Source organism: Orcinus orca, chromosome 3 (assembly GCF_937001465.1).
Source record: "Orcinus orca chromosome 3, mOrcOrc1.1, whole genome shotgun sequence".
NCBI classification, from domain to species: Eukaryota; Metazoa; Chordata; class Mammalia; order Artiodactyla; family Delphinidae; genus Orcinus; species Orcinus orca.
Genome location: NC_064561.1, coordinates 57,223,543 through 57,237,465, shown reverse-complemented (window position 1 = coordinate 57,237,465; position 13,923 = coordinate 57,223,543).

Below are 13,923 nucleotides of genomic sequence, written 5' to 3'. Positions count from 1 at the left end.
ATAATTGGGCAGGTGGTCCTTTGTGAGTGAGTGTGTGTGTGTGTGTGTGTGTAAGAGAGAGCACAAGTACACACAGCTGATGGTTTGTTGGATTAATGGGTCAGGGTCTTGGGTCCTACTGTATTAATACTTCTTAATGTTTAGAATGACATTCCAGGGCTCACCAGTGTTAGTGTCCATACCCATTGTACCTTCCCATATTTCCTCTTACCATAGTCTCTGAACTGTCTACCATGGTCCTGAATAGGACTCCCACTTTTCCTGCATTTATGCTTTAATTCATGCTGTTCTTTTGATGTGACATGCCCTCTGCCCTGATCTCTATGTTATCAGATCCCCTCTACTATGAGATCCTAGCTCATGAAGCCTTTCCTCAGCCCTTCCTTATTTGAGTAGAAACCTGAATGAACTGAAGAACAATCTGTGTAAGAATCTGAGGTGAGAGGTTCTGGGCAGAGGAAAGATTCTGAGTCTGGAACCTACTCAGTAGATTTATAGACCCACACAGAGACCAGTCAATGTCTGATCCTCCTTTGTATTATTGTCAGTGACGATAAGATCTTGTGGGAAGAATCAATGTTATTTCAATGTTTTGAGGGTTAGACTTCTGAGTGGGAAGAGACATTTTTCAGGTACTATTGAGGCTTCAAATGTTTCACATTCATTTTCTCTTTTATTCTCAAAATAACCCAGTGAGGTGGGTATTATTCCTCCTCTAGTGATGAGATAGCTGAAGCTCAGTAGGGTTTAGTGACTTGCTTGAGGTTACAGAGCCAGAAGATGTTGAGCTGGGATTCTCTCTGGTGGCAAAGTCAATGCACCTGTCCTCTGTTACATTACTTCCTGCATCAATTACATGTAGATGAGGCTTCCTGGTTCCTCAGCAGCAGAGATGGGTCTCAGTTTATTAATGGAATTCCTAAAATCCATGCCTGCTTCTGTTACTGAAATGCAAGTCCGCGTGCCCGACGCACAGTGAGGCCTAACAATACCGAAACGTCGGAGTTTGGAACGGAGAAAGGCTTATTGCAGGACCGTGCAAGGAGATGGGTGGCTCATGTCTTTAAACCCCAAATTCTCCGAAAGCTTTCAGCAAAGCCCTTTTATAGGAGAGGTGAGGGAGGGGCGTGATTAGTTGTTGCAAACTTCTTGGGGTCAGATCCTTTGTTCTTGAGGTCAGGTCATGGTTAGGTAATGATGTTCCTATAAATCTCCACCAAACAAATGTTATTCTCTGTTCTGACAAGAAAGAGCAAGTTCCCAAGGCACAGCTTTCACCCTCTGAGGTCCAGGTCCTGGCTAAGAGGAGGAGGACACTTAAACTCTGACTTTTCGGTATTGTTTGGCTTCACTGTGTGTCGGACACACACACGTGCATTTCGGTAACACTTCAAGCAGATGCCATCTAGATATACAGAAGGTGTCAATGTGTGGATGCACCTTTGCCTCTATGCTGCCCTGGCCAAGGGTGAGGAGGAAGGAAGAGCACTTAACATGGGACCGAGAGACTTGGGTTTCAACCCCTGCTCAAAGACTTGTTTTTTGACTGTTCTGAGCCACATAAACTCTCTGGGTCTTAGTTTCCCATCTGCAAAGTGAATGCCCTATTTAGTAATGTAATAGAAATATGATAAAAATAACCATAATAATAGCCACAACTGCTATTTATCGAACACTTCACCTACTATGAAGGTATTATCTCACTAAACCTTTTGACAGTTTTATAAGGTAGGTATGACCAACGTCTACCCCCATTTAACAGATAGAGTGACACTGGTTTTTAGTGACTTATTCAAGGTCACACAGGTAGTGACTTTTAGAATAAAGATTGAGATCCTTACCGCAGTCTACAAAGTCCTGCATGAATTCCCTTCAAAACACTGCTCTCCCCATCCCATCCCCCACACCTCACTTTCTGTGCTCTCGTCTCTTTATTCTCCAATATGTTGTACTTCCTTCTACCACTGGGCCTTTTTTGCAACAGGCTATTTGCTGTAGATGTCATGTCCGCTTTCCCCTTCTGTTTGCTTAATACTACCTATTCCTTCTCCGGATATTAGTTCAACTCTCATCTCCTAAGGAGGTCTATGGAGGATCTAAAAATAGCCCATTACTTTGCTTGGCATCCTATCCAATTGAGAGGAGGGGTCTGTATCATTGCTCTTGGATCTGGGCAGTTTTGCTTTGACCAAGAGTATGGTGAAAGTGATGCTGTGTACCTTCCGAGGCTAGGTCATAATATACCAGGCAGTTTCCACTTTGCTTGGAACAGTTGTGCTTGAAGCCCTGAGTCATCTCACAAGAACTCCAACTTCCCTTAGACTCTGTGCTGGAGAGGCCACGTATAGGTGCTGTAGTTGGCAGCCAACTGACAGCCAGCATCACCTGCTAGCCTTGCGAGGAACCCGTCTTAAACACCCAGCTTAGCCAAGCATTCAGATAACTGCAGCGCCAGTTGATATCTGACTGAAACCTCATTAGAGATCCAGGAGAGAATTCCTAGCTAAGCCTTTCCAAAATATCTAACTCACAAAATAATGACCAAAATACAGTGATTGTTTTAAGCTGTTACATTTGGGGGCAATTTATTATATGGAAATAAGTAACTTTAACAAAATTTTCCATAGGTACTTCCTTCTCACTTTGTAACCAGCCTAGGTCAGTTTCCTTTTCATATATTCTAATGTAAATAAATTCCTTTCCTTCAGAGTACTTGTCTCAGTTTACAACTCTACATCTATTAGTGTAATTATTTTGTTATCTGTCTCTCCCACCAGACTGGAAGCTTCATTAAAAAAACCCCAAAAAACCGTGGCTGTTCTTGCTTGATTGTTGTATCGTTTAGAAGTGAATTTGGCTGCAAGTAACAGGATTTTAATAGCTGTGGCTTAAGCCTGCAGGGGCTTGTTTTCCTCACAAAACATAAAATGTGCAGGTAGGTGGCTATTGGTATTAGTTCAATTGCTCAGTGGTACGTTCAAGGATCCAGGCACTTTCCCTCCCTCTTTTTGACCATACTCAGCATGTTGTATTTTCATCCTCGTGTTTGTCCCCTTGCTGTTGCAAGACTGATGCCTCAGCTCTGGGTACTTTATCTTTATTCAGCATCCCAATAAGCAGGAAGTAAAATGATAGGGAAAAAAAGGCTTTTTTTCCTCATGCACATCTCTTATTTTCCCAGAAAGAAAGTCTCCAGCAGACTTCTTTTTATGTCTCATTGATCAGAATTGAGGCACGTGTTACGCAGAGAAGAGTTAACATAGCAGGACAGAGGCTGCTACTTTTAGAACAGTGGTCCCCAACCTTTTTGGTACCAGGGACCAGTTTCCTGGAAGACAATTTTTCCATGGATGGGGTGGTGGGCAGGATGGTTCAGGCAGTAATGTGAGTGTGAGTGATGGGGAGCGATGGGGAGCAATGGGGAGCGGCAGATGAAGCTTCACTTGCTCACCTGCCACTCACCTCCTGCTGTACGGCTGGTACCAGTCCATGGCCCTGGGGTTGGGGACCCCTGTTTTAGAAGAGCCTGCTTGGCTTCCCTGGTAATGCAGTGGTTAAGAATCCACTTGCCAATTCAGGGACACGGGTTTGAGCCCTGGTCTGGGAAGATCCCACATGCCACAGAGCAACTAAGCCCATGTGCCACAACTACTGAGCCTGTGCTCTAGAGCCCATGAGCCACAACTACTGAGCCCATGTGCCACAGCTACTGAAGCCCACGTGCCTAGAGCCCATACTGCACAACAAGTGAAGCCACCTTAATGAGAAGCCCGTGCACCACAACGAAGAGTAGCCCCCGCTTGCCACTACTAGAGAAAGCCTGTGCACAGCAATGAAGACCCAACACAGCCAAAACTAAATAAATAAAATAAATTAAAAAAAAATAAAAGTACAGTTAAAAAAAAAAAAGAAGAGCCTGCTTGCAAGGTTGGCCTTTGGCTGGCATCTGAGGACTTGGTATTTGAAAAATTCCCTGACAGATAAGAGTGGTTTATGGCTCTTCAACTGTTTGTACAAACAATGTAATTTATGTTGAACACCTGCTTTTCTTTTGAGGGTCTGGAATTTTGTTATATGCTGAGCAGAGTATGTTGATATGACCAACCCCCAGTAAAAACCTTCAATGCCAAGTTTAAATGGGCTTCCCTAGGCAAAAACATTGCATGTGTTACTGCAGTATTTTTGTTTTTTTTTAACTGATATAATGGACATAAAATATATTAATTTCAGGTATACAACAAAATAATTCGATGTTGGTATATATTGCAAAATGGTCAATACAATAAGCCTGGTCTAGTGAGATCTACTCTCTTAGTAACTTGCAAATATGCAATACAGTATTATTAAGTATAGTCATCATGCCATACATTACATCCCCATGACTTATTTATTTTATAACTGGAAGTTTCTACTTTTTGATCCCCTTCACCCATTTTGTCCACCTCTGGCAACCACCAATCTATTCTCTGTATCTATGAGATTGTTTTTTTAAAAAATTCCACGTGTATGTGAGATCCTACAGTATTTGTCTTCCTCTGCTTGACTTAATTTCACTTAGCATAATGCCCTCAAGGTCCATCCATGTTGTCACAAATAGCAAGATATTTTCTTTTTTAATGGCTGAATAGCATTCTGTTGTATGTATATGCCACATTTTCTTTAGCCATTCATCCACTGGTAGATATTTGGGTTGTTTTCACGTCTTGGCCATTTTAAATCACGCTGCAATGAACATAGGGATGCAGGTATCTTTTTGAGTTAAGTGTTTTCATTTCCTTTGAATAAATACCCAGGAGTAGAATTGCTGTATCATATGGTAGTTCTTATTTTAATTTTTTGAGGAACCTCCATACTGTCTTCCATAGAGGCTGCACCAATTTACATTCCCACCAACAGTGTACAGGTGTTCCCTTTTCTCCACATCCTTGCCAATGGTTGTTATTTCTTGACTTTTTGAAAATAGCCATTCTAACAGGTGTGAGATAATATTTCATTGTGGTTTTGATTTGCATTTCCCTCATGTTTAGTGATATAGAACATCTTTTCAGTACGTATTTGCCATCTGTATGTCTTCTCTGGAAAAATGTCTAGATCCTCTTACCATTTTTAAATTGGATTTTTTGTTTGTTTTTTGCTGTTGATTTGTATGAGTTCTTTATATACTTTGGTTATTAACCTGTTATTGGATGTAGACATACCTTGTTTTATTGTGCTTTGCTGTATCACACTCACAGATATTGGTTGTGGCTTTTTTTTTTTTTTTTTTAACACAAATTGAAGGTTTGTGGCAACCCGGTATCCAGCAGGTCTATCAGTGCAATTATTCTCACTTTGTGTGTCTGTATCATATTTTGGTAATTCTTGCAGTATTTTAAACTTTTCTATTATTATTTTGTCATGGTGCTCTCTGATTAATGATCTCTGATGTTACTCTTTTGACTTGCTGAAGGCTCAGAGGATGGTCAGCATTTCTTAGCAATAAAGTATTTTTAAAATAAGGTACATATGTTATTTTTTAAAGCCTAATACTTCTGTACACTTACTGGACTAGAGTATAGTGTAAACATTACTTTTATATGCACTAGAAAACCAAAAAATTCCTGTGACTAGCTTTATTGCAATATTTGCTTTATTGTGCTAGTCTGGAACTGAACATACAATATCACTGAGGTATGCCTGTATATGATCTGCAAATATTTTCACCCATTCAGTGAGTTACCTTTTCATTTTGTTGATGGTTTCCTTTGCTGTGCAGAAGCTTTAGAGTTAGATATAGTCTCACTGGTTTATTTTTGGTTTTGTTGCCTTTGCTTTTGTGTCAAATCCAAAAATACCATCACCAAGACTTATTTTAAGGATCTTACAACCTATGTTCTCTTCAAGGAGTTTTAGGTTTCAGGTTTTACATTCAAGTGTTTAATCCAATTTCAGTTAATTGTTTGGTATAGTGTAAGAGTGTAGTCCAGTTTCTTTCTTTGTATGTGGCTGCCCAGTTTTGCCAACAGCATTTATTGAAGAGACTTTTCTTTCCTCATTGTACATTCTTGACTCCTTGTCATAAATTTATACATAATATATTGTTTTATTATATAATATAGACTTTATATATTATATATAAGTATTTATATGTAATATATAAATTATATATATATATATAAATGATATAAATGTTGATTTCTAGGTTCTCTATTCTGTTCCACTGATCTATGTGTCTGTTTTTGTTCCAATGTCATATTTTTGTTTTTATTACTATAGCCTTGTAATATAGTTTGAAATCAGGGAGCATGAGGCCTCCAGCTTTGTTCTTTTTTCTCAAAATTGCTTTGGGTATTTGGAATGTTTTGTGGTTCCACACAAATTTTAGGGTTTTGTTCTCTTTCTGTAGAATATGCCACTGGAATTTTGATAGGAATTGCATTGAATTTGTAGATTGCTTTTGGTAGTATGAATATTTTAACAATTTTTAATATTTTAATGATACTTCCAATCCATGAACACGGAATATCTTTCCTTTGTGTGTGTGTGTCTTATGCAATTTCTTTCCTCATGTTCTTTTTTTTTAAGTTTCAAATACAATAGATGTTTATACTCACCCACATTGTGCTCAATATATGCTTATTCAAAATTTTACACAACTTCCATCCTTTGACTTTTTTTTAACACCTTTATTGGAGTATAATTGCTTTACAATGCTGTGTTAATTTCTGCTGTATAACAGTGAATCAGCTACATGTATACATATATCCCCATATACCCTCCCTCTTGCATCTCCCTCCCACCCTCTCTATACCACCCTTCTAGGTGGTCACAAAGCCCTGAACTAATCTCCCTGTGCTATGCAGATGCTTCCCACTATCTATTTTACAGGTGGTAGTATATATATGTCAGTGCTACTCTCACTTCGTCCCAGCTTACACTTCCCCCTCCCTGAGTCTTCAAGTCCATTCTCTACGTCTGCGTCTTTATTCCTGTCCTGTCCCTAGGTTCATCGGAACAAGTATTTTTTTTTTAGATTCAATATATATGTGTTAGCATACAGTATTTGTTTTTCTCTTTCTGACTACTTCACTCTGTATGACAGTCTCTAGGTCCATCCACCTCACTACGAATAACTCAATTTCATTTCTTTTTATGGCTGAGTAATATTCCATTGTATATATGTGCCACATCTTCTTTTTTTTCTTTCACATGTTTATTGGAGTATAATTGTTTTACAATGGTATGTTAGGTTCTGATTTATAACAAAGTCAATCAGTTATACATATACATATGTTCCCATATCTCTTCCCTCTTGCGTCTCCCTCCCTCCCACCCTCCCTATTCCACTCCTCTAGGTGGTTACAAACCACCGAGCTGATCTCCCTGTGCTATGCGGCTGCTTCCCACTAGCTATCTGTTTTACGTTTGGTAGTGTATATATGTCCATGCCACTCTTTCACTTTGTCCCAGCTTAACCTTTCCCCTCCCCATATCCTCAGGTCCATTCTCTAGTAGGTCTGTGTCTTTATTCCCATCTTACCCCTAGGTTCTTCATGACTTTTTTTTTCTTAGATTCCATATATATGTGTTAGCATATGGTATTTGTTTTCCTCTTTCTGACTTACTTCACTCTGTATGACAGACTCTAGGTCCATCCACCTCACTACAAATAACTCAATTTCATTTCTTTTTACGGCTGAGTAATATTCCATTGTATATGTGTGCCACATCTTCTTTATCCATTCTTCTATCGATGAACACTTAGGTTGCTTCCATGTCCTGCTATTGTAAATAGGGCTACAATGAATATTGTGGTACATGACTCTTTTTGAATTATGGTTTTCTCAGGGTATATGCCCAGTAGTGGGATTGCTGGGTCATATGGTAGTTCTATTTTTAGGTTTTTAAGGAAACTCCATACTGTTCTCTACAGTGGCTGTATCAATTTACATTCCCACCAACAGTTCAAGAGGAATCCCTTTTCTCCACACCCTCTCCAGCATTTATTGTTTGTAGATTTTTTGATGATGGCCATTCTGACTGGTGTGAGGTGATACCTCATTGTAATTTGATTTTCATTTCTCTAATAATTAGTGATTTTGAGCATCCTTTTATGTGTTTGTTGGCAATCTGTATATCTTCTTTGGAGAAATGTCTATATAGGTCTTCAGCCCATTTTTGGATTGGGTTGTTTGTTTTTTTTATATTGAGCTGCATGAGGTGCTTGTATATTTTGGAGATTAATCCTTTGTCAGTTGCTTCATTTGCAAGTATTTTCTCCCATTCTGAGGGTTGTCTTTTGGTCTTGTTTATGGTTTCCTTTGCTGTGCAAAAACTTAAGTTTCATTAGGTCCCACTTGTTTATTTTTGTTTTTATTTCCATTTCTCTAGGAGGTGGGTCAAAAAGGATCTTGCTTTGATTTATGTCATAGAGCATTCTGCCTATGTTTTCCTCTAAGAGTTTTACGGTGTCTGGCCTTACATTTAGGTGTTTAATCCATTTTGAGTTTATTTCTGGGTATTGTTTTAGGTAGTGTTCTAACTTCATTCTTTTACATGTAGCTGTCCATTTTCCCCAGCACCACTTATTGAAGAGGCTGTCTTTTCCCCATTGTATATTCTTGCCTCTTTTATCAAAGATAAGGTGACCATATGTGCGTGGGTTTAGCTCTGGGCTTTCTGTCCTGTTCCATTGATCTATATTTCTCTTTTTGTGCCATTGCCATACTGTCTTGATTACTGTAGCTTTGTAGTATAGTCTGAACACAGGGAGCCTGATTCCTTCAGCTCCGTTTTTCTTTCTCAAGATTGCTTTGGCTATTTGGAGTCTGTTGTGTTTCTATACATATTGTGAAATTTTTTGTTCTAGTTCTGTGAAAAATGCCATTGGTAGTTTGATAGGGATTGGATTGAATCTGTAGATTGCTTTGGGTAGTATATTCACTTTTACAGTGTTGATCCTTCCAATCCAGGAAAAAGGTATATCTGTCCATGTATTTGTATCATCTTTAATTTCTTTCATCAGTGTCTTATAGTTTTCTGCATACAGGTCTTTTGCTTCCTTAGGTAGGTTTATTCCTAGGTATTTTATTCTTTTTGTTGCAATGGTAAATGGGAGTGTTTCCTTAATTTCTCTTTCAGATTTTTCATCTTTAGTGTATAGCAATGCAAGAGATTTCTCTGCATTAATTTTGTATCCTGCTACTGTATGAAATTCATTGATTAGCTCTAGTAGTTTTCTGGTAGTATCCTTAGGAGTCTCTATGTATAGTATCATGTCATCTGCAAACAGTAACAGTTTTACTTCTTGTTTTCCAATTTGGATTCCTTTTATTTCTTTTTCATCTTTGATTGCTGTGGCCCAAACTTCCAAAACTATGTTGAATAATAGTGGTGAGTGTGCACACCCTTGTCTTGTTCCTGATCTTAGCGGAAATGGTTTCGGTTTTTCACCATTGAGAATGATGTTGGCTGTGTGTTTGTCATATATGGCCTTTATTATGTTGACGTAGGTTCCCTCTGTACCTACTTTCTGCAGGGTTTTTATCATAAATTGGTGTTGAATTTTGTCAAAAGCTTTTTCTGCATCTATTGAGATTATCAAATGGTTTTTATTCTTCAATTTGTTAATATGGTGTATCACATTGATTGATTTGCGTATATTGAAGAATCCTTGCATTCCTTGGATAAAACCCCCTTGAACATGGTGTATGATTCTCTTAATGTCCTGTTGGGTTCTGTTTGCTACTATTTCATTGAGGATTTTAGCATCTATGTTCATCAGTGATATTGGCCTGTTGTTTTCTTTTTTTGTGACATATATGTCGGGTTTTGGTATCAGGGTGATGGTGGCCTCATAGAATGAACTTGGGAGTGTTCCTCCCTCTGCTCTATTTTGGAAGTGTTTGAGAAGGACAGGTTTAACTCTTCTTTCAGTGTTTGATAGAATTTGCCAGTGAAGCCATCTGGTGCTGCGCTTTTATTTGTTGGAAGATATTTAATCATAGTTTCAATTTCAGTGCTTGTTATTGGTCTCTTTTTATTTTCTGTTTCTTCCTGGTTTAGTCTCAGATGGTTGTGCTTTTCTAAGAAGTTGTCCATTTCTTCCAGGTTGTCCATTTTATCGGTATAGAGTTGCTTCTAGTAATCTCTCATGATCCTTTGTATTTCTGCAGTGTCAGTTGTTACTGCTTCTTTTTCATTTCTAATTCTGTTGATTTGAGTCTTCACCCTTTGTTTCTTGATGAGTCTGGCTAATGGTTTATCAATTTTGTTTATCTTCTCAAAGAAGCAGCTTTTAGTTTTATTGATCTTTGCTATTGTTTCCTTCATTTCTTTTTCATTTATTTGTGTTCTGATCTTTATGATGTCTTTCCTTCTGCTAACTTTGGTTTTTTCTTGTTTTTCTTTCTCTAACTGCTTTAGGTGTAAGGTTAGATTGTTTATTTGAGTTGTTTCTTGTTTTTTAAGGTAGGATTGTATTGCTATAAGTTTCTCTCTTAGAACTGCTTTTGCTGCATCCAATAGGTTTTGGGTCATCATGTTTTCATTGTCATTTGTTTCTAGGTATTTTTGATTTCCTTTTTGATTTCTTCAGTATCTCTTGGTTAAATAGTAGCATAGTGTTTAGCCTCCCTGTGTTTGTAATTTTTAGGATTTTTTCCTGTAATTGATATCTACTCTCATTATGTTTTGGTCAGAAAAGACGCTTGATATAGTTACAATTTTCTTAAATTTACCAAGATTTGATTTGTGACTCAAGATATGGTCTATCCTGGAGAATGTTCCATGAGAACTTGATAAGAAAGTGTATTCTGTTGTGTTTGGATGGAACATCCTATAAATATTAACTAAGTCCTTCTTGTTTAATGTATCATTTAAAACTTGTGTTTCCTTATTTATTTTTATTTTTGATGGTCTATCCATTGGTGTAAGTGAGGTGTTAAGTTGCCTACTGTGGTTGTGTTACTGTCGATTTCCCCTTTTATGGCTGTTAGCATTTGCCTTCTGTACTGACGTGCTCCTGTGTTGGGTCCATAAATATTTATAATTATTATATCTTCTTCTTGGATTGATCCCTTGATCATTATGTAGTGTCCTTCTTTGTCTCTTTTATTAGTCTTTATTTTAAAGTCTATTTTTTCTGTTATTAGAATTGCTAGTCCAGGTTTATTTTGACTTCCATTTGCATGGAATATCTTTTTCCATCCTCTCACTTTCATTCTGTCTGTGTCCCTCAGTCTGAAGTGGGTCTCTTGTAGGCAGCATATATACGGGTCTTGTTTTTGTATCCATTCAACCAGTCTGTGTCTTTTGGTTGGAGGATTTAATCCATTTACATTTAATTTAATTATCCATATGTATGTTCCTATTCCCATTTTCTTAATTGTTTGGGGTTTGTTAGTTTCCTTCTGTTGTGTTTCCTGCCTAGAGAAGTTTCTTTATCATGTGTTGTAAAGCTGGTTTGGTGGTGCTGAATTCTCTTAAGTTTTTTTGTCTGTAAAGGTTTTAATTTCTCCATCGAATCTGAATGAGATCCTTGTTGGGTAGTTATTTTGCTTGTAAGTTTTCCCCTTTTATCACTTTAAATATGTACTGCCTCTCCCTTCTGGCCTTCAGAGTTTCTGCTGAAAGATCAGCTGTTTAACCATATGGGGGTTCTGTTGTATGTTATTTGTTGCTTTTCCCTTGCTGCTTTTAATGTTTTTTCTCTGTATTTAATTTTTGATAATTTGATTAATATGTGTCTTAACGTGTTTCTCCTTGGATTTATCCTGTATGGGCCTCTCTGCGCTTCCTGGAGTTGACTGACTATTTCCTTTGCCATGTTAGGGAATTTTTCATCTATAATCTCTTCAAATGTTTTCTGAGACCTTTGTTTTTCTCTTTTTCTTCTGGGACCCCTGTGGTTTGAATGTTGGTTCAGTTAATATCCCAGAAGTCTCTGAGACTGTCCTTAATTCTTTTCATTCTTCTTTCTTTATTCTGCTCTGTGGTAGATATTTCCAGCTATTTTATCTTCCAGGTTGCTTGTCTGTGCTTGTACTTGAGTTATTCTGCTTTGATTCCTTCTAGAGAATTCTTAATTTCATTTATTGTGTTGTTCATCATTGTTTGTTTGCTCTTTAGTTTTGCTAAGTCCTGTTTAAACATTTCCTGTATTTTCTCCATTTTATTTCCAAGATTTTGGATCATCTTTACTATCATTACTCTGAATTCATTTTCACATAAGCTGCCTATTACCTCTTCATTTGTTTGGTGTGCTGGGTTTTTACCTTGCTCCTTCATCTGCTGCATATTTCTCTGTCTTCTCATGTTGTTTAACTTACTGTGTTTGGGGTCTCCTTTTTGCAGGCTGCAGGTTCATGGTTCCCATTGTTTTTTGTGTCTTCCCCCAGTGGGTGATGTTGGTTCATTGGCTTGCGTAGGCTTCCTGGCGGAGGCGGCTGGTACCTGTCTTTCTTGTGGGGAGGAATGCGTCCAGTGCTGTGTTTTGGGGTGTCTGTGAAGGTAGTATGATTTTAGGCAGCCTCTCTGGTAATGGGTGGGGTTGTGTTCCTGTTTTGCTAGTTGTTTGGCATAAGGCATCCGGCACTGGATCTTGCTGGCCGTTGGATGGAGCTGGGTGTTATCGTTGAGATGGAGATCTCTGGGAGAGCTCTAGCTGATTGATATTATGTGGGGTCTAGAAGTCTCCGGTGGTCCAGTGTCCTGAACTCAGCTCTCCCACCTCAGAGGCTCAGGCCTGACACCAGGCCAGAGCACCAGACCCTGTCAGCCACATAGCTCAGAAGAAAAGGGAGGGACTTCCCTAGTGATGCAGTGGTTAAGAATTCACCTGCCAATGCAGGGGACACGGGTTTGTGCCCTGGTCCAGGAAGATCCCACATGCCGCAGAGCAACTAAGTCCATGTGCCACAACTACTGAGCCTGTGTGCCACAGGTACTGAAGCTCATGTGCCTAGAGCCCATGCTCCACAATGAGAGAAGCCACTGCAATGAGAATCCTGCATACTGCAATGAAGAGTAGCACCTGCTTGCCACAACTAGAGAAAGCCTGCATGCAGCAACGAAGACCCAGTGCAGCCAAAAATAAAATCAATAAATTTATGGAAAAAAAAGTTTAAAAAAATAAAAAAATGAGGCTTCCCTGGTGGTGCAGTGGTTGGGGGTCCACCTGCCGAAGCAGGGGACGCAGGTTCATGCCCCGGTCTGGGAGGATCCCACATGCTGTGGAGCGGCTGGGCCCGTGGGCCATGGCAGCTGGGCCTGCGCGTCTGGAGCCTGTGCTCTGCAGTGGGAGGGGCCACAGCAGTGAGAGGCCCGCGTACTGCAAAAAAAAAAAAAAAAAAAAAAAAAAAATCCTGAAAAAAATAATAAAAAAATGAAGAAAAGGGAGAAAAATAGAAATAAAATAAAATAAAAAAAAATAAAGATAAAAAAATTATTAAAATAAAAAATCAAATAATAAGATACTAAAAAAGGAGAGCAACCAACCCAATAAACAAATCCACCAATGATAACAAGTGCTAAACACTAAACTAAGATAAACATAAATATCAGAAACAAATCAGTCACAGCTAGCAAACCCAAAGTCTGCAGTTGGTCCTGAAGTCCACTGCCCCAATTTTGGGATGATTTGTTGTCTGTTCAGGTATTCCACAGATGCAGTGTACTTCAAGTTGATTGTGGGGATTTAATCTGATGCTCCTGAGGCTGCTGGGATAGATTTCCCTTCCTCTTCTTTGTTCACACAGCTCCTGGCGTTCAGCTTTGGTTTTGGCCCCACCCCTGCATGTAGGTCACACTTAGGCATCTTTTCCCCACTCAGACAGGAGGGTGTTAAAGCAGCAGCTTATTAGGGGGCTCTTGCTCATTCGGGCTGGGGGGATGGAGGGTTCCGGTAGGTATAATGCAATGCAGGGTGAGCCTGCAGTGGCAGAG